At 39.4% G+C, this 27379-nt stretch overlaps 1 protein-coding gene across 5 annotated transcripts in view; it reads right to left on the reverse strand.

The window, feature by feature from the left end:
* FGD4 (FYVE, RhoGEF and PH domain containing 4) overlaps window positions 1-27379 on the reverse strand; it is a 98350-nt gene that overhangs the window by 54588 nt on the left and 16383 nt on the right. Inside the window, exon 1 of one of the 5 annotated variants that reach the window (XM_068190862.1) lies at window positions 8281-8627. The exons of 3 other annotated variants lie outside the window; for them this stretch is intronic. The gene's annotated coding sequence lies outside the window, so the exon portion shown is untranslated. Of the gene's footprint in view, window positions 1-6536; window positions 6715-8280; window positions 8628-27379 lie in introns of those variants that run through there. One more of the 5 variants, XM_068190863.1, reaches the window with a different exon arrangement.

The following is a 27379-nucleotide window of genomic DNA, read 5'->3' on the forward strand; positions in this document are numbered from 1 at the left end:
AGCTGTATTATGTGTCCCAAAGGGAAAGCCTGTGGTTGTGCTCAAAGAACACACAACAGAAGTTCTTAGAAGAAAAGAACTTTTTGTCCTATGCTTGCATAGCATTTGTCACTGTAGCATCTTGTTGTCTGCAATTTAGTGAAGAGTAAGAGTAATGCAAGCAACTACAAAACTCCCCAAACAAATAATGAAATGGTTGCAATTCAATGCAATCAGAGAGTAGTATCAAAGATCATTGAGTACCTTCTATTCTATTAGAGTTTACAAAAGGATCTATGGTAACTCTATGTTTTACACTAACCATATAAATCTGGGTTTCTATAGCTTAAAGTACCTTCTATACTTGAGAAAACACCCTAAAATCCAGGAATCTGTGGTTTATTTGTCAATTAATCTTCTTTAGTAAAGAAAGCTCAGCAATTGTTAAAGGATTTCTGGCCTTAGACATGAAAAGTGGTAAAAGGCTATTGTCTCCAACATCTGGGTGTGATTTGCCAATTCTTCTGTTAAAAAAATAGTTTAACTGTTTTTATTTCTAAAATATCCTTTCTATACATACAAACAATAAATATATATCCTGCAAAATCGTGTTATGATTTAAGGAAGCAGACTCATTTTCCAGGTAATGTAGCTTTTGGTCACATACAAACACACAAAGCATATGTGCATCCCACAAGAAAAGGCCATGACCCAATCCAGGAAGACCACCACAGAATTTAAGAACTGTCCTTAGATTCAGCAGTACAGTGAAAGGCTGAATTCCTAACTTTAAAGTTACCCCTTCCACATTAAAAATCCAAACAGACTCACAAAACAAGCAGATCAGATTGCAGGGACTGTGATTTCACTTCCATATAGAATTCAAATCAGGGCAGTGCTAGATACTAAAAATAAAGTACAAATTATTCTTGGTTTGAGTTAATAAAACCTGCATGGAGGGCTCATAACAAACAGCAGAATGGAATGCATTAATACACTTCTGGGCTAGATAAGACTACATAAAATATGATCGGGGGAAAAGTGATTGAAAAACCAGTCAAATATTCTTTATCTTACAAGAAGCAGTAGGAAATGTTTGGGTAATCCACTGCAGAAGTCATCAAACACACAAGCCCCATGGCTTACAGCATCACTTTATAGATCACCCATGTCATTTGTGCAAGTGTATTTTACAGTTGCAGAAAGCCATATTCACCATGAATTTGTTTAGTCTTTCTCTGAATCCCATTTACATTTCTTAAACAGAATGTGTGACAGTACAGGCTTTTTGAACCTATTCCCCCTTAGCTCTGACTCCATGCTTTCTGAGGAGAAGAAACTTGAAAGCACAAGACATTCTCCCTTTCACCTTCCTCCATCCTCCCAGTCACACTACGAAAAGTATCAGATGAGCTTTCTTCAGAACACGTCAGCTCCCAAAAATCACAGAAGCACAGAATGATTTGGATGGAGACCATTCAGTCCCGCCCTCCTGCATGGGCAAAGACATCTTTCACCAGATCAGTTTCAGGACAAAAAAATGTGTCACTATCTGTTCACAGTTCTTTTCTTCAGCCTCAAATATATCTACAGCTGTAGTCTCCTTACTTTGTCCTGTTAGGGCAAATATAACCTAGTATTTACAGGACAGTCAGCAAATTGGACCCTTCTTTGCAGGGATTTTTCTGCCCTGCCATTAATACATAGAGCTGATTTTTTTCCCAGTCCATCCACCCTTGTGTATCTCAACTGTCCAGAGAAAAGTGATCACAAGGAATTCAACAAACCAGTTTGATTCAAAAAGGGAAGGTAAAAATACAGACAGTGGTGACCAATGAGAGAACGTAGAAATGCTTTTCAGCTTTTGGAGCGGTAAGGGTCAAAGATCAAAGAGAGCTGTGACTGTTTTTATATAGTGAAGTTGTGCTGATAGTTAAATATAGCCTTTGAGACCACATCCGCACTAATGAAACTGTAATTTCCTTTAAATTATTGCCATCCACACACCAGACCTCGTCAGCCAGACAGTAATGACTTTTCATCATTTATTTCAACACAAAAACAATCAATAAGCTTTTCCCCCCAGTCTCTTTACTGCTATTTCTGAACTCTGAAAACCTGGAATCAGAGAAGATGCCAGCTATAAAACAGAAACAGCCAGGTTTTATTGTTGCCTTTCTTATGGAAGGAAACTCTAAAACTCCACCCGATTTAGTGATAAACGGGATTAAAGCAGTGCAAAGAAAATCCTTATCCATTAAAACATGATGAACAGACTAGAGTATCAAAGAGCACTAAGTAGATCACATCAGACTGAGAGGCTTTTCCCTCCCATCATGACAGTGTCCTGGGCATTGTTTTGCACTGCAAATGTTTAGTATCAGATTGAGGGAATATCACACTTCTGCTCACACCAAGCTGAGGACACTCCATGGAAGTGAAGTGTCCACACATATACACAAAAAAACCACCTCAGCTGCTAACTGAAGTTTTGGTCCTGTGTTAAGCAGCAACTAAAAATGCATTCTACAGTTTTCAGAATTTTTCAACAGTGGGAAAATTTTGGAATATTTGTAATATTTTCAGACAAGCCAGAGAAACACCAGGAATAAGACCAGTAAAATCAATGACAAACCTAGAAAATTTAATTTAGAAAGACTGTATTTTAAAATCAAATCAGTTTTATAAACACATACACACACACACACAAGTATTTCGTCTCTTACGACTTAACCAGGCCCAGCTTGCAGAGCAGTTGGGCAAAATTTGTGGGCAAGGCTCTTCATCTACAATGTTCCAGACTAAGATTTTAAAATGAGCATTTTCCCAAAATAACAGGATGCTAGCAGACAACAGAGGAGTGCAGCAGTGCTGTCTTCACTGAGGGCAAACAGGGCTCACACTGCTAATTGTGACTATTGCATCGTATTAGGTTTTAACTGTTGTGTTTCAGTTCTCAGGCAAAGCTCTAATTCCATCACTGAGCCTTTGAATTTATTTTGACTTATAGCAGCTATCTTTAAGAGTGTTTGTAGCAGCTTCCACAGTTGAAACTGACTTACAGAAATCTTGACAAGCCAAGGGACTAAAACACTTGCCAGTTACATTCTAGTGGGTGGCCAAGTCATAACAGCAACATAAGGCTCCAAGCAATGGCGTGAACAAGAGCTACTGAAGAGAACAGACATCAAAATTAGTCTTGGAAACTGCTGTGACAAATAGAGCTGCCAGAGAACTATTTCAGCTGTAGAGAAAAGTGGCACAGGATCTTTAAAGAAAGGCAACAGGTACTCTTACATAACCTGTGAAGCCTTTCGATGTTTTAAAGAGCTGAACAATGCCCAACCACACTGAACAAGTAAAATGAGCATAAATTATTTATTCTCTGTCTCAATCTCAATGCAACTGCTACAAGCATGGTATAGGAAGCCATAAAAGTATTTTGAATCACAAAAAGCCACATCATGCTTTCACTCATCTTCCTGAGCATCAGTGACCTCCTTAAGAAAGGAAGGAGAATAAAAAAAATAAAATAAATATTAGCTTCTGTAGAAAATAGGACAGCAGTATAGGAGAACACAAAGGACACCGATACTGAGAAAGAGATAAGATGAAGAAAAATTCCAGGTAAGAAGTTCAGGCCCTGCCCTGTAGGAATGACTCATTAAAGAATCAAGTTGTTCTTTGAAGTATTTTTACAATCTTTTGAGTTAATTTTCCCTCTACTATTCAAACAGCAGCAATGTTCAACACCTCTCCAAGAAATACACCACACCACCCATGGCACTACTTCATGACTTCAAAACAAAACCCTTGGTTGTAGAAAAGTCTGCAATTCAGGTCTTCTGCAGCCTCAATCCCCAGTTCATGAGCCTTTGCTGAAAAGGTTTGCATAAATCTCTGTTTCAATCTTAGCTAAAAAAAAATTTAAATATACTCAGAACTATAAACCACACCAACACCTAATTGAGCAGGTGAACATGGATTTTGTTTTGGTTTTTGGTAAGTGTTACTACAAGTAGAAATGGAACAGACAAGTTACAACACTGTTTAATATCAGGTTTAGCTGCGCCTACACCCTTTTCATGAAGGTAAAGTGCATCTGTGGTAGTGAGAAAACCACAACAAACAAGTACAATCTGAAGAAAGCACAAGCCAGAAAATGTCTACAGACAGGAAGGAAGAACTACACAAAAACTTGCCATGAAGGTTCCTCTAAAGATCAGCAGCTGGAAAGCACTTCTACTTGAAAAAGCACTTCTGCTAGCCATCTGTCAGGAGTAGAAGGCTATCCTCCCCTCAATTCAAAATCTGGCTGCCCAGGGTTACCATTCATCTGAGGCACTGAAGACTGGCTTGAGCCCAGAAAGCATCATCCTGATGGCAGAATTCATGTCTCAAAGTGCCTGCTCGAGTATTCTGACAGGGATCTCATGACACAATGAGTTCAATCTTTCTTGTTCAGTTTCTGAAGCATAGTGTAACACTGACTTTTCATCATTTAGCAGAGTTTAAAGTTCTCTTTAAAGTTTGCTTCCCATAGCCATAAGAGTCTGCGATTTGCAGTATGCCAGAAGAAAAGCCTTTTGATCACCTAAATGGCAGGTAAGTTATAAGGCTACCAGTGACTGAGGGTGGCAGTGGGGAAATCCCAGACAAAAACCCCTCAGTGATCAAATGGCTCTTTCCAGTCCTGAGCTCCACATTCCCAAATGCAATCAAGGACTTATTTTGCAGAGATATTCATCAAAAAGTAAACAATTCCCATGGCTCTTATAAGTCCAAGTTGTATTTTTATACTTAAAATGAACAGCTAATTATATAATAAGAGCAAATGGATGAACTGGGAAAAAAAAAATAATAATTCCCCTTCAAGACATCTGTTGCTGGCATGCAGTCATTTCTTCCCATCCTGTTCTTTTTCCAACTTTGAGTAACAATTACTTGGGAGGAATATTTTCTAAAACTATTTGCAGAATACCTCTGAGTCTTCAGGTTCTTCAAGTAGACACCTTAACGAGGTGGAACCACAAGGAAGGACAGAAGTACTTCTGTACTAAATGCAAGCCCCTCTGGAAAAGACGAAAAAAACCTACCATAATTCATCTGCCAGTCTCTCCCATTTAGTTACTCACCATCTCACTGCAGAGGTTTAGGAAGGTGATCAGCTTTAGAACAAATTCAACCAATTGGACGTTTTCTAAAATCTGGTACAGTGCTTTCCAGCATCGTGGGAAAAAGAAGTGTTAATGCCTGAATTTTGACCCCACCCACAGAAAGCACAAAAAGGCACCAGCAATTTTAAGTGACTAAGGCCCAGCTAACAGACCAACAGCAGTAGTGCCTGTGTCAGCAGGTTCATCCTCCCACATCCAGAGGCTGCAGAACTCCATTTTTCCATGGGACTTGCAAAGAGAACAGTTTGTAAACAGGCACCAGGACTTTCTGAAACAGCTGGCCCTTCAGAGGGAGCTGCAGGCTTTAACCTTGAATCAGCCATGCTGCTGTAAGGAGACAGTCAGGAGCCTGAGCTTTTTTGATTTGTTTTAATGTTCCCAATACACGAGTAAATGGCAAAAACAAAGTGTATTGAAAATGAAGCATGTTTAAAACCTCCACCAAGAAGCAACCCGAACACAATGTATAAATAAAGCCAAGTCATGTCAAGCAGCATTCCACAGTCATGTGTCAAGTCAAAAGCAGAAAGACTTGTCTGTTTGAAGAAAACAATTGTGATCGTTTATGCACAAGCCACTTTCCTATATATTGACTCAGGATTTTACCATTTAATGACAAGTTTCCTGAAAGCTTAGTGAGCACAGACACTATAAACAAGATCATTATGAGCTCATTATATACTAGGTTGCATTTCTAGACACTATTTATTTAAGTGCTCATTCAAATGCCCTTTTATTGTGAGATGATGTACCTAAGTTTAGCTTATCCACTTAAAATTGCCCAAACCAAATCACTACTCAGTTTGACCCATCGTCTCTGCTGGCCCCTAAAGCCTGTATTTCAGACTAAATCTCCTTCAAGAGATCATGTAGCAGATTACATTGACAATCATTTATTTGCATTAAGCACAAACATCAGAGCCACTTGTAATAATCTACCTAAGAGTAAAAACAAAAAAAAGCCTTTAAAAAAAATCATCAGTTTCCACCAGACATTTAACAGTTCCTCTCTTACATGGAAATGGGATGTCTACTATGAAAGGCCAGATGCTCAAATGGATTAAACAGTGTCTAGCCTTTAAATCCTGCATCCACAAATCAACACTGACCTAGTGACCTAAAGCAAAATTTAATAATTAAAAAAACACCCAACAGCCACATACAGAGCAATCAAGACAAATCTAAAAAATAATTTTTTTGCCTAAGACTGCTTGGACATATACATGGTGCTCATGAGAATATAAGAGCTGGAGAGTGCAGAATGTGCAGTCCCCTATTTATCCTTGACACAGGCAGTGGGAAAACAGGCTCCTCAGCTCAGCACAGCCCCAGCTAGCAATGAGGAGAAATCACCTCTGGAAAGGGTACACAAGCCATTACCTTCCTGCCTTTAGGATAGTTGCTGTCTCTGAAGACTTGCCAGCGAGACAGTAATTCACACGCAGTGACAGTGAATCCTGTGGGCAGCAGCTGCCTTCCTCCACACAGAGCAGGGAAGAGAAACACATCCCACAGCAGCATAACCTTGGGAGGGTTGCCCTTCACTCCAGGCAGGTCCAAGATAACACCTGAAGGGTGAAAGTCTAATCTCTTTCCAAGCACAAAAGCCGATCTGCCCCTTTCCTCCTGACAGTGCAATTACAGACTTGGCAATTACACGTGTGAACAAGTCCACTGCAGCCCATTAAGAGCAAGTTTTGCATAAATCACCAACTTCAAAGGCAGTGCAATATTTAAATTCTGGGTAGGGAAGGGAATTTTTAAAAAGTTTTTTTGTTGTTGTTGTTTTTTTTTTTAATTACAAGTTGATACAGCTTTTATTAAGGGTGGTCACCCAATTTTGCCAGCATGAGAGTGTTACATGATGTCTGAAAGGACTTCAGGCACATATACCAACCTCCCACAAGCACAAGAGAAGCTCATTCACCACAAACAGTTAAAGTACTCAAAGAAATAAAAACCCTCTCAACCTCCCACACACACTTTTGTTAGGCACCAAGACTTGAAAAGCATCTCGTAGGTTAAAAATTTATCTTAGTCAAATATGTTGCAATCGTGACTTATTAACTCTATCAGTAACTTTCCGTCCAGACTCCGATGCCTTGACATTTTCAGTGCATAAAAGCAGAGGACAGAGAGGTTGAATTAGCACTGACACAGTTTTAATTATAAGCCTCTAGTAGTGTTCTTCCCTGCACCAAATAAAAATGGCAGTTCTGGCAAGAGGGATGCAGCATAAGACCTTTATTTGAAAAGGGAAAGCCCATATGTGACTAAAAACATCTGCTGAAGCAAAATTTTGTGGTTTTGGGGTGCTAAATTTTAACATCCCTCGTTTAAGTTAGCAATTTGAGTTGCACTAAAATGTTCACCATGCATATATTATGAAAAAAAAAATACTCCTAGCTCCTGCAACACAGCAAAAAAAGTATTTTTAGGACTAGAAAACCTTACAAGGATATACCTTTAATTTTATTTTCCCTTCTATATTAAATCCTGCCATCAAAACAGTCACTATATTTGCAGAGAATCCCAAAAACTCAAGTCTTTATACAACTAAGCTCAATAAGAGAAATAGTCCAAAATATTTAGTCAGTTGGTGAGTTAGAAAGAGAGAGAGAGAGGGTGGGAGCAAGGAGTGGAAAACCTGCTCCTGCATTCTGCCTCCCTTAAGCTGCTTCCTCTGGGCAAACTGCATAAAACACCCTAAACATCCATTGTATCACCAGCTCTGCTCGAACATTTCCCCCTCGTCTCACCCTTCATGGCAGTATGAAAACCAAACACGTATCACATCCAAAAAGAAATCACTCAGACAAAAAGCAACCAGCGTGAAAAGACATGTAAATCAAACAGATCTGGCAGCAAATAGCATTTCATAAAGACCAGAGATATGGATTGCTCCATTTGTGTCAGTTCGGCCAGTTATTGTTCTGACTTACTACTTTAACTACCCCAGATTAAACTGCTTGAACTGCAACAGACAAACGAAGAACCTTAAAATACAATCCCCCCACACCCTCCTAACAATAAAGCATTATTTCTGCGGTGCTAGCATCCTCGAATCTTAAAGCCACTACATCAATTAAAAATTACCTACATACAAAATGAATTTAGCACCGACCTTGCAAAAAGCTTGCTCCTCTTGGCTAGAAATCATTAACAGTTTTGGTAAAATCCTTTTATGTGCTCCTCCAGCTAGCTAATTCCAGCCTTCCATTAACGCACTCCATTGCAGATAATTGCCGACAGCACACGCTCCCCTGCTTTTGCTGGTTCCCAGCCCAGCGAGGATAATCACATTCCAGCAGGGAGTGAACAGATGGCAGCCTCCATGGTAACCAGTCCTCCCAGCTAGCGGCAGCACGGGGAGACTCCCGGGGACCGGGGCGACAGGCGCTCTTTGTGCTCCAGCCTCGCAAAGCCTGAGCGCAGGCAGAGCCGGCTCCAGGGCTGACTGGGCATGCCTGGCAGGTGCCCTGCCTTCGCAGGCAGGCACGACACCTGAACAAAAGCTGGCGACCAGGTTTAACCTTGACACTGCCTGTTCCCGCGGTGTGCAGGGGGTGAAACACCCGCTGCGATGGAGGTGAAGCTAAGCGGGAGTTCTGTTTGCTATTAAAGCAGGGAAATTAGCTGGGATCTGGTTTTCCCCCTGACAAAATTGTTTTCTGAAGGCAGGCTTATTTCCCCTGAATGGGTTTGATTTCAGCACGATTGGAAACGTTTGCTGCCTGATCTCTATCAGATTTTGAAACTGCTCCCCTCAAGATACCATAATCTATTGCTTGACAAGAACTGCACAGACCCTCTGTTTTGGTCTCAGGGCTTCTGTCAGGCTTATCTGCTCTGCATCTGCCGAGATCAATGCTGATTCAGCAGCAGGCAAAACTGCCCTGTCTCTGCTGCACTGCCAGGAGAGGTGTGTCTGGAAAGGGCTTTTTTTTTTCCATATCAAAGGTGTGCCTGAAACCTCTGCCCTCAGCGGGCCAGATCCTGCACAAGCTCCACACCTACAGTGAAGGTGTGTGCACCAGCTCAGAGAATTCCCACTGATGATGTCTGCAGGGAAAAGGGAAGTGGCTTTCCACATCCAACCGATAATGATCTTCTCTGCAACATAAAAGGGCTTTGAAAGAACATATTAAGGTTTTAAATACCGATGTATTACTACAGTCTCAAAATATTTAAGACTTGAAACACTGAATGTACAATTGCTTTGACTCACACAAACTTTGTCTGCCTCACTCTTAAAACTACTCAGTGCTTATGACTAATGGTGTGACAAAAAACCTGGGTAATTTTACTTGAAGCTGCACCAAATTTGGACCTCAGGTTCCTGCATGCTAACTTAGGTCTAGCAAACGATTCTTTAGAGGAAGGGAAAATGGTTTTCCTTTCTCCTTTAACCTTCTAGCTGGTCCTGCAGAAGAGCTTTCATTCCTCTAAAAGACTGAAAAACCCTGAGCTGGACCCCACCATCACAAAAACACGTCTTCTTCTGCAAGTGGTTTCAGACACGCATCTCTATGATTTTCTCTCTCCTCCCACCCAAATTTTCAGTTTTCCTCATCCTCACTGCACAAGGATGTTTATTTTGTTTCACAGCAAGCCCAGTTAAATTTACTTTGGTAAAAGACACCACTATTAAACTGCTGGTGCATTACCATTGGAAGCCTTTCAGATCCCTGCTGACAGCACAAGAGTATCTGTAATCAACACAAAAGTCCCCACCACAGAAAGCTGACAAGGACCCAGATTTCAGAAGGGACTCGCAGAACTCACAAGGTTATTGTGGATACTGGTGAAAGCTGTGGGACAAAACCCAGGTCTGCCAGCTTGCTCTCCAGGACTAGTAGACCATTCTGACTCATGCTGTTGATTTCAATCCATTTTCTTCCTCTAAATAAGCAATCTTTACATCATCAAAAAATTCTTAAGCTTATATGAACACCAAACCTAATTATCCATCAGCAACAGCAGTAAAATAAAGTAAGGAAAAAAAAAAACCAGTATCCTATTTAACTTGCCAATTGTTAATAATAAAAAAATTTCAGCATTAAAGAGCCATGAAAGGCAGCAACAACATTTTCTTTTTGCCTCTTAAAAATAAAGACAGTGGCTCAGAAATTAGGTTTGATGTACTTAGAGATTTTTATGCATTTATGCATTTCTGGGGTTAAAAAATGGAGCAATTACAATTCTTAGCAAAATTACTTCAAAATTATAGGGATTCAAATTCAGTTTCAGTCTTTTTTCCATCATGAAAGAGACACCTCCTACAAAACAGTTTTCTAGATTTATGTTAATTCCAACTCTGTATTTAAAAAATAAGTTGTTTACTGAAATATTATAAGCTGTCTTGGTATTGGAAAACCTGTTCCATACACCATAAAAACCCTTAGACCATCTGTTCTTGAACAAGAACTAGCTGTACTCATTATAGGAGGATTGCTAGCAGAATGAAGGGCAACAGCAGTCAGAATCCATTTCAGTTTCTTACTTGGAATTTATTTAATTATTAGGTCTGATTTTACAAAGACAATGGGAAAAAAATCAACTACGTGGAGCAGCCATCACACAAAGGAAGGGACAATGGGACACACTACAATCTTTGATAGAAGCAATAGGTAACATATATGGACCAACACTGAAGAAAGTATCCTCTGTTCATATGACAAAAGTTTTATTCAAGCTCCTTGAAAGGGACAGAGGAAAACAGCACATCCAAAATTATTCTGAGGAGGAGTGGACAAAGAAAAGAAAATTTAGTCATCTCTCCTTCTTGTTTGGCTCAGAGGCAGAATTTTAGGAATAAACTGGTTTTAGCTGGAAGACATGAATGGAAAAGAAAGAACATATTGACATCCGGTGTCCTGAATTGATTCCATTGAAAGGATTGTCTTTCACAACAATGACACCATGTGCTTCAGCTTTTCCAGTCCCAGCTGCTATCTGACAGACTAAGATTTTGCCATTTTATTCAGGTTGATGAAGTCTGAAACTAAGCTTTAGAAATGTATTTTTTTTAATTGGATAAGGAGTGGGTGTGTCTTTTTGGTAATGACCACTTAAAAATCTATTCACCCAAAGCAAGTTATGTGAGTTTAGAATGAGGCATACAGACAGCAGTTAGTCACCATTGTCTGCATAAGATTTGAAAGCTTTAACTAAAACCAACCACAGCATCTAAGTAAGTAACATGTCAGGCCCCACACACAGATGGTTTCAAGTTGTTGCCCATTTGTTATACCATTTTTTAGAGTTCTACTGAAACAGGCTTGTAATTCCTGACAGTTGCGACATTTACTGCCAGACAAAGTAAAACAATAGAACATGGATCAGTTCTGTTACAGTATCACCTTTGTTTCTACAGAGAAATCAGCTTTGATATAAATATAGACTCATAGACCTGTTTGGGTTGGAAAAAACCTCCAAGATTATGGAGTTCAGCTGTTAACCCAGCATCACTGTATTCTCCACTAAGCCATGTCCCCCAGTGTCACATCCACACATTTTTCAACACTTACAGGGATGGTGATTCCAGCACGTCCATGAGCAGCCTGTTCCAATGCTTGATAACCCTGTCAGTGAAGAAATTTTTCCTGAGATCCAGTCTAAACCACCCCTGGTGCAAACTGAAGGACAGTCACTTGTTACCTGGGAGAAAAGCCTGACCCCCACGTTGCTATGACCTCCTTTCAGGGAGTTGTAGAGAGCAATACGGTGCCCCCAGAACCTCCTTTTCTCCAGCCTAAACACCCCCAGCTCCCTCAGCTGGTCCTCACAGGATCTGTGCTCCAGACCCTTCACCAGCTCCACTGCCCTTGTCTGGACACACTCCAGCACCTCCATGTCTTTCTCATGGTGAGATGTCCAGAACTGAACACAGAATTCGAGGTGCAGCCCCACCAGTGCAAAGCAAAGGGGCACAAAATGGTCATGTGCTCCTTTTAGCTCCAAATCATCCAGTACTGAAGAAGTGCACCCCAAGGGAAGCAGGATGTCTACATTTTTAAGAGTATACAAAACAGATCTATTCTCGCAAGCAAGCATAAAGGCTCTGAAGATGCAAAAGGAGACCTCAGGCCTGGTGTGCTGCGCTCCTGTTACTTCCCCAGCGATTTCAGGCTGCACGTGCTCCTCAGTGCCACAGGAAACAAGACTATGGAAATCATTTTTCTTTCACAGGGTGCCCTGAGAGGAGATGTGTGCTGGGCGTGGAAAAAAGGGCAGCTGTTTTACTTTTGTTCTGACAGGCAGCGTTTGATTCACACAATGTCAGTGTTCCGGGTGCTAAAGCTTTCCCTTCCAAACTGCTGCTGTTCACAGAAAGGGCATTTGCAGCAGAGAGATGAGCTATCTCCTTCTCTCCACCTCAATGACACTGTCTCCATCCCTGCAGCTATCCTTCCTCCGATGTTACAACAGCTGTTCCTGTGGATGTCTATTTTTGGCATCTATCACGACAGGACAACAAAGAAACACGGACAGAAGTTGTACTAGGCCATCTTATTTATCTGTTTGGCCCACAAGCCTGGAAGTTATCCTTCCTTCTTAGGCAGTTCTCCAGAACAACTTTCAAGTTACAGAAATATAAGAAACAAGACTTTTACTGTTATGTCTCCAAAAATAGTTATTTTCAGATCAGGCACAGCACCAGCCCAATATACTGAAACACATTCTTGTAAACTAGAATTGCTTTCATTTCCAAGCAGTTTATGGCACCTCTCCCACTGAGCTGTATCCGTACTGCCTTCAAGTTAGTAATGCCTGTAGCAAGGATATTGTTTCTTCCTAAGGCAAATACTAAAGCATATCTAGAGTTATCCAGGCACATTGATAAATATAATTTTCAAGTATTATGTAAAGTTAATGAGGTAAAATCTAATTTCAAGAAAATCCAGCCATCAAAAGGCTCTAGATTTCAGCCCCTTCCTCTAGTAAAGAAAATCCTCTTGCTAACTGCTGATAATAGACACAGCTAATTAACAGAATTTTATATTGTAAACACTGAATTATTTTTATGTCAACAGCAAAATGTAGTGCATAGAAGAATTGTTAAGGAGAATGTATGATTGCACAGGCTCCCTCAAGAGCACACTGCAGCTCAGGCCTTGCACCTCTGAGGCATGAAACAGCTCATATTGGTGCTACCTACCCAGGAGCAAGAGGGCTGGATTTGGTTTTGCAAGTTGTGCATGAACAGAGAGAAATGGAAAGCCAACATCAAGAGGCTTGCCTCACATCAGCAGAATAAGCTGTCACACTAATGAATTCGATTAAAAAAAAAAAAGGCAAGAGGTATGACAAAAATAGAGAAGATTTCAGCTGAAAACTCATTTTGTCTAGGTAGGACAATTCAGTTCACTGTCTGGAAGCACCCAACAATAGGGCACAGCAGCCAGCAGACGTGCCTGATTATTTCTGCAATCTCACTGAGTGTTTCCATGGAAAAGCAGCAGCCTCCTAGGTTTGACATTCAGCGTCTGACAGCTGAGCCAGCCAAAGCTCAGACTCACAAGGCTCAAAGAGAGATCACAGACAGCTCTTTGGATGTGGTTCTGAGCAATGCAAGACTAAATCCAGCTCTGAGGAAAAGCCCAACCCCAGGGGTTCTGCTCTGTGCTTTTTATTTACCAGTTAAGTTCCCAGTGAAAGCAGAACAGACATCAGAGCAGCACATGGGTGGGAACCTGTGGCCACAGGGCTTTCCTTTCTCCTTATGCTTCACTAAAGAGTTTCTGAAAAGTCTGCACAGGAACTGAGGGACTGCTCTTGGACAGAACTGGCAAAACAAAGACAGAACTGGCAAAACAAAGATAGAACTGGCAAAACAAAGATAGAACTGCTGGAAGAGGAATAGCCTGTACATTCCCTCCTCTATAAATTACCCTACAGTAAGGACCAAAACCAGTAGGAGAGTAAGGAAATGTAGAGAAACCAATGCAACCACAATGAGGTAACTCACGACATTATAGGTATTCAGTGAGCTTGTCTCCTCCACGCAGATACAGGAAGCTGTCATACTTCATCAATCAAACTTGGAAAGAAAAAAGGTTGTTATAACTCCAGAACTTGAAGTTAGTCTTTGCAGAGGTAATCTGAGGTACAGCAGGAGCAGTGGTATTTGAGCAGTACTAAATATTACACCATGCTTCACCCACTGCATGTGGATAACTTATTAGTGGCAAAAAATGCAGAAAATATTCTTGAAATGCATTTAGCAGATCCACTTATATAATACACATTGATTTGATTTAAATTCCTTTCCAAACTCATCAGGCACCACTTTGCCAGGGATTTCTAAGGTCTAGAGATACCGGTGCCAGATCCAACCCAAACAAGTACTTTTCTAGGCAGTCTGTAACAGTTCTCAGAAAAACACCACATTCATTTTACAATAGACCTTGCCTTTCTCTACCCAGAAGCTCCTTCCACAGGCTGACTGAGCACAAAGCCATCTAAAGAAACCTCATTTTGGAAGGTATTTGATAAGGCAAACCTGGAGCATGCTTATTCCATGACTAGAGCTGACATCTCCACTGACAAGAGGAAGGAAAAGCATCATCACAAGATTTACTGCTAGCTGAATAGACAACACCACCAAAACCTAAAAATTCCACCCACCTCTCATGCTAGTTCACACAAGAGAGTTAGCTTTTTTACAACCCAAATTTACAGGGCCACTTAGGCCAACAGTTGCTATGTGTTCCACTGGAGCCACCCAAAATACTCCTGGGTTTTATTTTTTTTTATATTTCAATGGCTCCGAGATTTCTTTGCAGTCTACCACCTCCCATAAGTTTCACAGCTGGGGTGGAAAAAAAGAAAGGAAAAAGAGACTTTGGCAGAAACTGTCTTTCTGCCAAAGAAAGGCAGTTCTTTGCCAAAGACCTTTCTGCCAAAGGTCACAGTTAGAGCTTCCAGGTGGACTCCTGACAAATATATGGTACTAGAGGGTTTTATTTTTTTACTCCTGGGTTTTATTTTTTTTTATATTTCAATGGCTCCGAGATTTCTTTGCAGTCTACCACCTCCCATAAGTTTCACAGCTGGGGTGGAAAAAAAGAAAGGAAAAAGAGACTTTGGCAGAAACTGTCTTTCTGCCAAAGAAAGGCAGTTCTTTGCCAAAGACCTTTCTGCCAAAGGTCACAGTTAGAGCTTCCAGGTGGACTCCTGACAAATATATGGTACTAGAGGCATACAGCAGGTTGTCTCTATTTCAGATCATTTTCTTTACAAGTAATCAGTCCAGTACAGCCTATTGCCATACAGTATTGCTGGCATTTCATGAAGGTTTGTATTATTATTGCTACTACCATATAATGCAACAAACATGGATCTTGCAAGGATTTTATTTTGCTACAAGGAAACACAAAAGAATATTAACACATGAGTCGCTGCAGTACCTTAAAACGTCTAAAATTTTCAGAGTTTGCCTCTAATTGCACTTACAACACATAAAGATAAAGGAAAAAAACAGGATAAATCAAGACACACCTACAAAGAAAGACTCCACATTCTGAGAAATGGGCAAGACTGACACGTGCACAAAACAGAGCTACTAAAATGATCTTGTTCACTAAAAAAATTTTGGAGACACTTTTGAAGTTTTGATTGTCTTTGCACTGGTGAGAAAAATAGTCCAAAGAATGCAGTACCAGCAGGGGTAAATAATTAACTGCATTTCAATATTCCTTAATTAATGCAATATAGTGCAAATGTGTATATATAGCATATATATGCACTACAATGAAGTATTTTCTATCCAATCTGCCTGTACTTACATTTTAAACAGCCAGGATATATTTGATATTTTGATATCTAGAAATATACCTATAAATACATGTTGATATATTTAAACAGCACTCTAGTAAATGTATTACCTACACTTTTCTTTCAGGGAAATAAAACCTCTGGCAATGCACTGCAAGATAATGATGTGGGGGGCCATAGTGACACTCACCCCTCATCTCCTATCCATAATTTCAAAGATCATCACTATTCTCAGACTGCATGCAATAGAAAAATAGGAAGGAAAGGTCAAGAAAATGTCAGAAACCAAGTTCAAATTTGAAAACAAGTCAATGGTGTGCAATGAGGAAGGTCACAAGCCTCTGTTTCTCTTTGTAGGGCTAACTGCCTTGGATCAACACATTCTTGTTCTGCTTCTGCTGCTGCTCTCCCAGGCCATGAGAATTCAGTTTAGTGCAACTGCCTTTGGACATTGACAGATGGCTTGGACCTCAACAACAGCAAGAAACAAGCTTTCTTTTTGATACCAGCAGAAAAATTAGATCTAGACCACAGGTTCTCTCCTGCACAGAAAGTTTGGTCACAGGCTACTAGAGAAGTTACTGGTCTCCTGCTGAGTTCTAATTCTTCAAGAGAGATCTACTACATGTATCAGCTACAGGCCAAGATGAGAAAAACTGTGTATATTTTGATTTTCAAATATTTCTGAAACTCTCCCAGAGAGCATCTCTTTACTTCAAAACCAGTAAACTACTAAATAAAACAACCAACAAAACCAAAATACAGCTACTTACAGCTACCCATGCCTTATAAAGGAATGCCAGTGCCACAAGCAGAAATCCTTACATTCCAGTGATTCTGTGCAAGTAAACCTACTTATCTGGGAGGCGATCTTTAAAGCAGACACAGAATGAGCATTATCAAGTCATTCTATGAAAAAGGAAGTTATGAATTTCATAACTTAGTGACATAGCTCAGGAAGTAAGCAACAAGAAGTATTTCAAAACATACTAACAGCAGATTGTGTGAGTGGGCACCTATGTCAAAGGAAATGTGTCTTTAAAATTTCTCTTTAAAAAGAAAAAAAAAAATCCTTACACATCAGGAATCGCTTGTCTCAGTGCCATCAAGAATAGCTATTTTCTTTTCTGTATTATGGAAGCCATAGTCTAATCTCACCTTTAGGGCCTTTTGGGAACCCTCACTTAAGAAAAGAATGAGCAGCTCTGGCAGAGCAGAATATCTATTACTCTGTAGAAGAGCAGTCCTGTATTTTAGTTTGTTAAGAACTAGAAACACATGAATAAATTCAGAGAAAGGATTTAGATGAGTTACTTTCACTTGTAACCTCACTATTCTTTTTACAGTAATAAACTGTCTAGTACTAAGTTATTATTTTCCTGTAGCAGGAAACTTGTAAAAAAGACAGGTCTAGTAATTTGCTCCTCTGTTTTTGCTTCTCATCCTTGTGGTCTTTATACCCTACTTCAGCAGGAGGCCTCCAACCCTTCTACTGCTACACATTTGCACCATGCAAAATTCAGCAGAAACCAAGCACACCTTGACTGCAAAAAGCTCCTGACTCCTTTCTGCATTGGCTGTTATATTATTGAAATAGTCTGAGAGAATTTTCAGGCAAAATAAAAAGACTTGACAGTTCCCACCATGCCTCAATTAAAAACAAATCAAACTAACCAACCAAAAAACAACAACAAAAAAACTTAAGATAAAGTCCCATTGCATCAGGCATGGATAATGCCAGCAGCTTTCTAGACAGCTGGACACTCACCTGTCACAGCACCCACTCCATGCAGCTTCTTTAGAGGTCCATTCCTCAATTTGATTTTTTTTTTAAGCAGGAGGAGCTAAGAGTTCTAACAAAAAGGGTTAGAACTACTGTACTACTACTTCATGAAGCGTGAGAACTTACACATGAGAAAAATTATATTTAATTATCAATAAGAGTTCTATAAATACACAAACTGAAGACATAACAGGAGACTACATGGTCCAATACCCAGCCCTGAAGCATAATTGGCATGTCTAACCCGTCCTGGGAAGATAAATATGAGAAAACTACGTCATCAAAAATATGAACTATACCTCTCTCAGCTTAATAGAAGAGAAAGAAGAATACAGTACTTTTTAATGGTTCTTCAGTTGAAAGCTGTCTGATGCTACCAGTGTAAATCAACCACTCTCATTTTCTCCTAACTACCAGCAGGGCAAAGATCCTCAGCATTCCCATGAAAAAATGGAGCTTAAGCATCATCTTCTCTCAATACTGTCCCCTATTTCACCCAGAAACCCTTCTGACCCTTTCATTCAAGCTCTGAATCTATAATTTGAAAGCTCAGTATGAATTATAATGATCTTTTTTGGTCATATTACTTCTAGCAACCTCCTGCAACTGTAACAGCAGAAACACTACATTTTCACACTCTTTCATCTCAAAATTACAGGTTATAGGAGGAAGAGATAGCTGAACAGAAATTAATGAAAGAAAAATTGTGATTTTCAGAGTTTGTGGTTTGCAGAATTACCTTTGACTTCAGCATTATAACCATTAGGAGTGAATGCTGTCATCAACAGGAAAACAGCTGCATCCGACAGTCTGCAAAGAGCACTTACTCATCTGGACTCCAGTCACTTAGAATTCAGTAGCATTATATCATATAGTACATACTATCATATAGTACATTGCCATTTATTTAAACTTATGTTATTTTATTTAACTTTCCGTTAAGCTTTTTATGACAAATAATTAAGGCTATATTGTAAGACTAGGATTTTCTTTGGAGGGGGTGTTTTTTTTTTTTTGCTCTTGAAATAGTCTATTTCTATTGCTTAGGTAAATTGTAATCTAATATTTAATTTTAAGGCAATCCCACAGTATCATGGGACACAATACAGAAAAATCTGTAGTCTAACAGGTTTCAGATTCAGCTGTTAATCAGTCTCTCTATTCCATAACAAGTAGAAACTTTCATAAGTTGTGACATTCATACCTGGAAGCTTCAAAACGAAGACAAAGCACCCCAGAAATTATTTTCAGTTCAGTCCTACATGATCCAAAACAACCAATCTCCAAAATGCATCCACTCCCCAACTCATAAGAAGTCACATTCAAATTTAGGACATGTATTTGTCACAGCAAAGACATCTACATATGTGATTTATCAGAAGTGATGCTAAAAATGGATACAAATACTCCAGCTGACCCAACACAGCACAGCAGCAGTGGATGATTGCCAAGCTGACCTCGAGTGCGTTCCTCTGAACACAACACACATCCTGTACCTCTGCCACCTCCCTCTAAAGCAGCAGCTGGCTGCTAGACACACCTATGCTTCCTAATTAGTGGAGAGACTGTTCAATATTTGATTCGAAAAGGGAAAATCCATCCATTTTGTTTTCACAAAGAGATTGAAAAACACAAATGATATAGCTGAAAGAGATTCTAGTCACAATTATTTAGACTATGAGAATACTGTGAGCCACAAGAAGCCTTACGTCTTCCTCAGTGATCTCTCTGGAGAGCTGAGGGATTATGATGCTTCGATTTGGAAGCAAAAAGATTTGAGAAGTTCTTTTGGGATATACAGGAAGCCTATGTATTAAGTGCAGTATACAATGGTAAACATTTGCTTTTTACTCTCTCCTCTTTGACAGCAAGGATCTCTGCTGGATGCTGCTATAGGAAGGCAACCAACCTCTAACCCAAAACAAGCAAAATTGTTATGTGTGTTGAGAGGAATGTTTCCCTGTTCACACTATGGTCTCTCCCGTTTCCAGGAATATAACAGAACAATAGCTATGTTTGATTATATTAAAAAAATTATTTTTAAATAAACAACCAAAATTAATGATTACTTTGGGGTTAGACTTTGTTGCTCATACACTACATCATAGCAAAGAGACAAAGCTTCAGACATTCTGGAAACAGTAGCTTAGCAGAATTTTACCCTCAGCTACTCAAGATCCAGTTTCAATAGAGCAGCCAATAGGGAAAAAAAAGCGCTAAGTCCTTGAAACAGGAAAATTTGATAACAAAACTGAAATTCCTCCAGTCCCATCCATAATTTGGCTCAGATTTGCAAGCAAGAAAGCAGGAAGAGGAGCTTCTAGAGAACAGACATCCATACAGAAGTTTTTTAGTATCAGAGAAGGTGAGAATTTTGGGGGATGGGGTGCTGGTGGTGAGGCTGTTTGGCTGGTTGGTTTGAAGTGTATAAACAAGCAGAGTTATTATTAATCATGATCAAATCACATCAAGTTGTCAACATCTGATTGCCCTTACACTTGTACATTCTGTACATGTCCCTCTGAATTACAATGGTAAAATATTAATCAGCAGTGGCAGCACACAAGATATTTTCATGCAGCAAGAGTCATATAAAGTGGAAATTACTCACAGAGCTAAACAAGAACAAAAGCTCTAAGTTTGTTTTGCCAAAATCTTCATGCTATCCATATTATTATTTAGCCAGTGCACACTGGAATTTTTTTTCTCAATTTCCTTTTAAATAAAGAAGTGTTTAGATAAGCAATGCCATAAAAGAAAAAAAAAAATAAAGCACACCTACACACAAAAAAATAATGCACACTTTAATTTGGGTCCCTCTCCCTTCACTGCAGATTGCCCAGCATTTTGCCAAGTCTGTGGCCACATGCACCCATGACTCTGACTCACCATTTTACACTGCAAACACGGCTGCTTATTCTTCAGTTACTTCCTAATCTTTATGGTTTAGGGCATGCTCATTATGACTCTGAAATGAGTTGGACACAGAAAGACATGATCTGTGGTATACACTTACACCTTTAAAAACTAAAAGTAACAAAAGTGCTTACAAAACAAAAAAAAAAAAAAAAAAAAAACAAAAAAAAAAAAAAAAAAAAAAAAACCCCAACCAAACAACAGTTCTGCTTTGCCTTCTCCAAGGATTTCTTTGACCTCTTCTGTACAGGGCTTGAACATCTTCATTGCCTTGCACCATGTCCAAGACATTCATCAGAGTATTTTGTTAAGCCTTTCTATCAACTACTATGACTGACATGAGACTGTGGGGAGAGAGTGAAGGTGGGGGTGGAAATGATGACTTTTTACCTCTTCCAGAACTGAAACTATTTATATGAATGATGACATTCTCATAAGACTTTCAAAGCAGATGCATGAAGCTGGGAAATCAGTTCGAAATCAAGGAAATAAATACCCAGCTACAACAGGCATGTATTTGCTGTCCTACCTTGAGGAATACATTTTTGCAAGATATGGATCCTAGAGTTCATTATCACCTTATCTGTTGTTTATTTTATGTACCTTAACTCTTAGAAGGAAAAATGATAAATGAGTATTCAAGAATAAATTTTATCTTAAGTCTATAGTTCCTTCAGGACAGAAGCTCACAGTAACTTAAAAAATGAGGATGATGTCTCAAGATACAATATCACATATTATGATATATTCAATGAGAATATAACTTAAGTTATTGCAGGTATGGAGCTGCAAGAGGAAGCAGGAATCATGACCAAAATATGATTTTTTTTTTGCTATTCAAGACAAAGCAGATTGTGCATATTTTTCTCCTTTAGGAGGCAAAACAATGACTTTATTTGCCTTACAAAGAACAGCAACCAACAACAAAGGTTATTTCATCAGGCCCATGCTTTGGGCCATTTATATTTCCAGTCAAACAGCCAGGCATCTAAACTCTTAGTGGAATATTTGCAGATCACAACAGGCAAGAAAGTGTTGTCAGACCCCCTCTGGATCAAGCTGCACTACCTGCTGCCTCAACTCATGCAGTAGTTTAGTTTTGAAGGAATCATAGAAAGGTTTGAGTTGGAAGAAACCTTAAAAACCACCTAGTTCCAGCCCCCTGCCATGGGCAGGGACACCTTCCACCACACCAGACTGATCAGAGTCCCATCCAAGCTGGCCTTGAACACTTCCAGGGATGGGGCATCCACAGCTTCTCTGTGCAACCTTTTCCAGTGTCTCTCCACATTCACAGTAAAGAATCTCCTCTTAATAGCCACCAAAACTGGAGGCAATATTCTAGATGTAGTCTGACCACTAACAAGCTCACTTTCCATGACACAACACAGTTGATGCACAAAGGCATATTATTGTCTCATAAGCTCCCCATATCTGCATTGCTCTCCAAGCACCAGCTTCTGCTATCACACAGAGATTTTTCCATCAAGGACTGTAAAACTTTTTTTTTCCCATAATTAACTGCATGGAGTTCCTCTCAATCCATTTTTCCAGTCTGAAAAAGTCCTTCTGAAAAGCATCCCTACCCAGCTGCTCTCTCTCTATGTAATATCATCCCCAAACTTGCTGAAGATGCTCTGCTTTCCCTTGTCCAGGTAGTTCACAGCAGTATGGAACAGTATCGATGTCAGGGTTAACCCAGGAAAAAGGAATTCCTATTCCTTCCCTGTCTGCCATTTGGCTGGCCAATCAATTGACCAGTGGACTACTAAAAGTGCTTTGGGAGCCAAAGCCACCTCCAGAATCACTTTCTGACCATGCTGTCCTTACCCAAAGAACAACATTCCCTAAATCTAAGTACAAAATCATAAGGCGGCTCCTCCTCTATGCTCAAATGCCAGTTTACCTCCAGGCAAATTGCTTTACTTAGAGCAGAATTTAAAGTACAAGAATCTCATCAGTAACTGTTAGCCACTATCTGTCTCCATCTGCTACGCTTCAAGTGTTTTAAGTTCTTCCCTGCCCTGAACTGTTTGTGTACATGACAGAAAGAAAACATAAACAAAGAAAGAGACAAGAAGAACTTTGCAAAGCTGTTCTGGTGGGTTTCTTTCCCAAGGGTCCTTTGAAGAGCTTTTGAGTTCAGTAACTTCACAGAATGGAAAGAATGTTTACATTTTTGGTGTATGAAGGCATGGCACAACTATTTGTATAAAAATAAATTGATATAATAAATGTCAGAGTAACATGTTAGGTTTGGGTTCTTTGGCTTTTATTCAGAGAGGGGCAGGGATTAGGAAAATATAATAGCAATATCAATTTATCATTATTCACAGAGAAAAAGTTGGCAGATAATTTCCATAGTTGAAGCGCTGCACCACCTTGGACCTTAGCTAAAGTCCTATGCAAACTGGTGACACATATGGTGCCCTAGGGAATTTAGAAACTAACAATAAGCACAGCTGCTAAAATATCCCTTCAAATAATGCAGTTCATACCGAGGAAAAAAACTAATTTGAACTCTTTTTCACTCATCTAGAATTTTTACTTCTGGCTGACCATTAAATCTTGCACAGTTTATTTAGGATGGAGAGGAATAGCTTAAAGGATTGCACTTGGGCAAGAGAGATTAAGTTTAGATGAGAGGTTAAGTCTAGACAAGAGCTCCTAGATTATCAAGAAGACACCATAGAAAACATGTAAAGTTAGTTTAAAAAACATTTCCATTCAGAAAGGTGGCTTCACCTCCCATGAGATAAATGAGCTCCATTAGAAACTATGATACGTTACTCGTTTTCAAAGAAGAGAAGTCACTCTTACCACTGTGTCCTTCTCACTTTCAAGTGCAAAACCAATTTAGAGATATCTGCATTTGTCACAGAGATGCTTTGAAAGAAAATAAAAAAAGAAACAAAGCCAAAACCAAACAAACAGGAAACTTACTGAAGAAATGCGGGAAATATGGCAAACCAAACAATCATGTAATTATGATGATATCCTGCATGGAGAACTTAAAACATAAAAAATTCCTATGGTAAACTACTTGAAGCTTCAAGAAATCTAAGTTCAAAATCTTTATCTCTACAATGAATTTTTCCTCACCATATTCCTCAATTCTCTGTGCAGACTTCTGTGTGCATAACCCCAGCATTAATAATCCCACTGACTATGAACACAGGAGGAGGAAACAATCATTAATTACTTGAGGCTGTGCAGATATTTATAAGGCAAGAAAAATGAACATGCAGTTCTTGATGGCACCCATGGTGGTTTTAGGCAGTTGCATGTGAGAGGAAAAAAAACAAAGGGCCTCAGGAATCAAAATAAAAATCAGACTTCGTTCTAATCTGGGATAGAGGAAACTGCTTTCTCATTAGAGGACAAATAAATATCACCAACTGCCTGACACAAAAGGGAAGAGGAAAACAACAGGAAAACTTGCCAGCTGGGCAAAGCGGTAATCAGCTGCCAAGGATCATTTTAGGGCTGCAGCTGCTTGTCTTTGCCAAGTTTAAAGAGTTAGCTGTTCTAAAAGTATATTTGAAAAACACCACTAGGGAGTTTAGATACTGACCTTGTATGGAAAAATTCCACCGAGAAGACAGCAAATTTCCAGGATCCTGGGAATCCTGTTAAAAGTCATCTCATGATTTCCCAGGTTCAGCATCAAAAGAGCTATTCCGAAAATGCAACCAATGTTGCTTTTTTCCCCACTCACATCGCTACCCACAGGGCTGCCAGTCTCCCATGTGCCTGTCTGGATTTAGTTCTGCACATCCCACTCCAAAGGGAACAAGTTCTAGACTGAGACTGTTGCTACTACTATATCATCACTAATCTATTTTTACTGGCTGATGCACGGGGCTTCTGGGAAGACAGCAGATATAACATTTCTCTCGGTATTTTAAGATTATTCATGTGCAGGTCTCTCAGCAATACTATTTGTTGATATTTTAGAGAAGCACTGTTAATAAGCTCACAAGTATTTTAGGACCTAAAAGGGCTAACTCTAGTAAAAAAAAACAAGAAAAAAGCAGCAAGGTTTTACTCATGTAACAATGTGCTTGAAACTAAACTACTTTTGTCAGATTAAGTATTTGTAAGAGAAAAATATGTCTGTATGGCACAGTATTGATATCAAGAGACATGAAGGATGACCATTGTGACATTTCTGAGAGTTTAACAGAAACTCCCTCAAACAGGTGATGAAGGAAGAAGCGATGTAAAGGTGCACAAACCAACAAAAAAAGTGATTCATTATATAACATCTGCACTTAGGTTTCATACACATCACATAGAGTATCAGCTGGAAAAAGCATAGAAAAGACACATGCAGGAAGAAACCCAGCTCCATAAGCACAGTGTCACGTCCCTTAACACCCCCACAATCAGTTGACATTTATTTTAACCACTCTAGACAACCAGGAAACATTTATTCCAGATTACAAACTTTTTGCTAGAAATTCTGCTACCTTTTCTCTTGAATCAGAAGCAACCAAATGACCTAAAATTCACCACTTTTGAGGGAAGAAGCAGATGCAATTTTTTTCCTCTGTAATAACAAGGGTGGGTAGTACCCAATGTGTGTGGGGAGCTACTCTGCACTGAAAGTGATAATTAGCCAAAAGACTAGATCGTTATCATCAGGTATTGTTATACAAGTTTAAACACCTATGTAGCAAGCATGACAAAAAGCAGAATCCACTGGAAACCACAAACATTAGACTAAAAAAAGGGCAGATTTCTACTGGAACCTGACAGTTCATTATTTTGTAGTGCTCCCCTCCACCATTATCCCAATAGCAGCAATTCAATCATAGTTATTGTATTTCACTGCTGTTTCAGAGCAATCAGCATGGATGTTACTTTCAGTGACAGATAAATCTCTAAGGCAGTATAAACTTCCTGATGAAAAAGTAGCCAGCCAACCATTTACTGTCCTATTTACAGTACAAACTGGTCCATGAAACAGGAATCTCAATATCCTACTTCAGTCTCAAAAGTCTTATCAAGGGACACAGAAGGAGAGAGAAAAACTAAAGACAGGACACCAAAGAAGCTTTCCATAAGTATAGAGTGGCTTGACTACATTCAAGAGAAATTTAAATTAAAAAAAATATTTACACTGCAAAAGTCAGTTAAAAAGTGCCTTTTTAACAAAATATGTGTTTCTTAGCCCATCCTTTCCGCTGTACTAATATGTATAAAACACTGATATTTAAAAGTTCAAGTGTCAAAACGTGTGAAAGTGCAAAGAAAGTTTATCAGGTTTACAATTATCTGTCAGATACTCACTGTGTCTTCCGGAGGTGTGAAGATAAAAATACATATCTGGAATACATTCAAGAGAAAGACAGAAGTTTTAAAAATAAACCTAACTGCAGACACTGCCACTGGCTCTCCAGTTTCATTTTGACTATTTGAGAGACATAAAATACTAATGAGGAACGTTTACGTTTTCTTTTATATTTTAAACTTTTGTTTAAAAACGGACACAGGTTTCACAAAAAAACCCCAGCTATTTTCTGAGATATCTGGGTAATCATAAGGAACCTTCATTACATAAGGACTGTATTTCATTAGATTCTCACTGCAGTTACAGTGCTGTGTATCATAGCCTTTGTGTTCCACATATCTTACAGTAATAGCACAGTCTGATTAAAAAAAAAAAAAAAAAAAAAAATAATTACCATGAGCTATTTTTAGGCAATGTCAGGATCCTAAAGACAAAAATTCACAGGAAGATCACATATTAAGGCAGTAGAGAAAAGAGCACAGGCCTAGGACTTCTTGAACTGTGGCAGATATCTCAAATAAAAGGATGTCCAAGGGGCCAGGAGAGAACAGAAATTTTTGAGCCAGAAAGTGCCCTGAGCCATGTCTGGCCAGCTCAGATCATTGAGGAAATCAGATGCAAAGAAGAAATAACAGTAAAAAAGAGCACATGACAGAACCAACTTAGCAAACAACTTTCCAGAACAGGTGTCTCTGGGAGAACCTGAGACATCAGCTGCACAGCTGGCTCCCCCTTGTACCTTCTGCACCAGCCTCCCCTGCTGAGGAAGGGCTCAGCCACACCTGAGGCTGAGCATGGAAACTGAGATATGGAGTCTAAAACCCAGACAAACTTGTCATCTATCCTCACCATGCGTAAATCACAGTTCTCTGACTGTAGTTGGTTTGGTTTGTCTTGGTTACTTTAGACATACCAGAAGCAGCTTAGGAAGACGGGAAGGTTGATTTTTTTTCAAATGTGTGACAGACAACACTTCAGGTAGAAACAGTAAGTGCAGCAGTCATCTGTGCTTTTGTTTTTCTCGACTTACAAAACCAAAACTGGACTCTCCTACTCCAGCCTGGCTTCTGTAAAATTTACAGAACTGAAATGAGCAACATTAATATACTTTCTTCTAAGCAAACATTTTCCATTGAAAATGGTATTTCATACACAGAACATCAGTTCTTTACGCTGTGTTGCCAGAACTCCTACAATGACACAAATGCCTTGTTTAAAGAATCATTTTCTTTCCTCCTTGCTTCAAATCACACGCAGGTCCATCAAAAGAGAACGACTTCATGGTTCCAGCAAGACAGCAGAGAGGAAATATCTAAATAAGGCTTTTCATCTGTCAAAAAGTACAGGTAGACCAATGTAGCTCATTCTTTAGTCATATAAGATTTGTGCTTTGAGGTTATGCTTTCCCAAACAAGACCCCATCTACACTTCAAGTACAGTGAGCAGATT

This window comes from Anomalospiza imberbis, chromosome 5 (genome assembly GCF_031753505.1).
Source record: "Anomalospiza imberbis isolate Cuckoo-Finch-1a 21T00152 chromosome 5, ASM3175350v1, whole genome shotgun sequence".
Lineage (NCBI taxonomy): Eukaryota > Metazoa > Chordata > Aves > Passeriformes > Viduidae > Anomalospiza > Anomalospiza imberbis.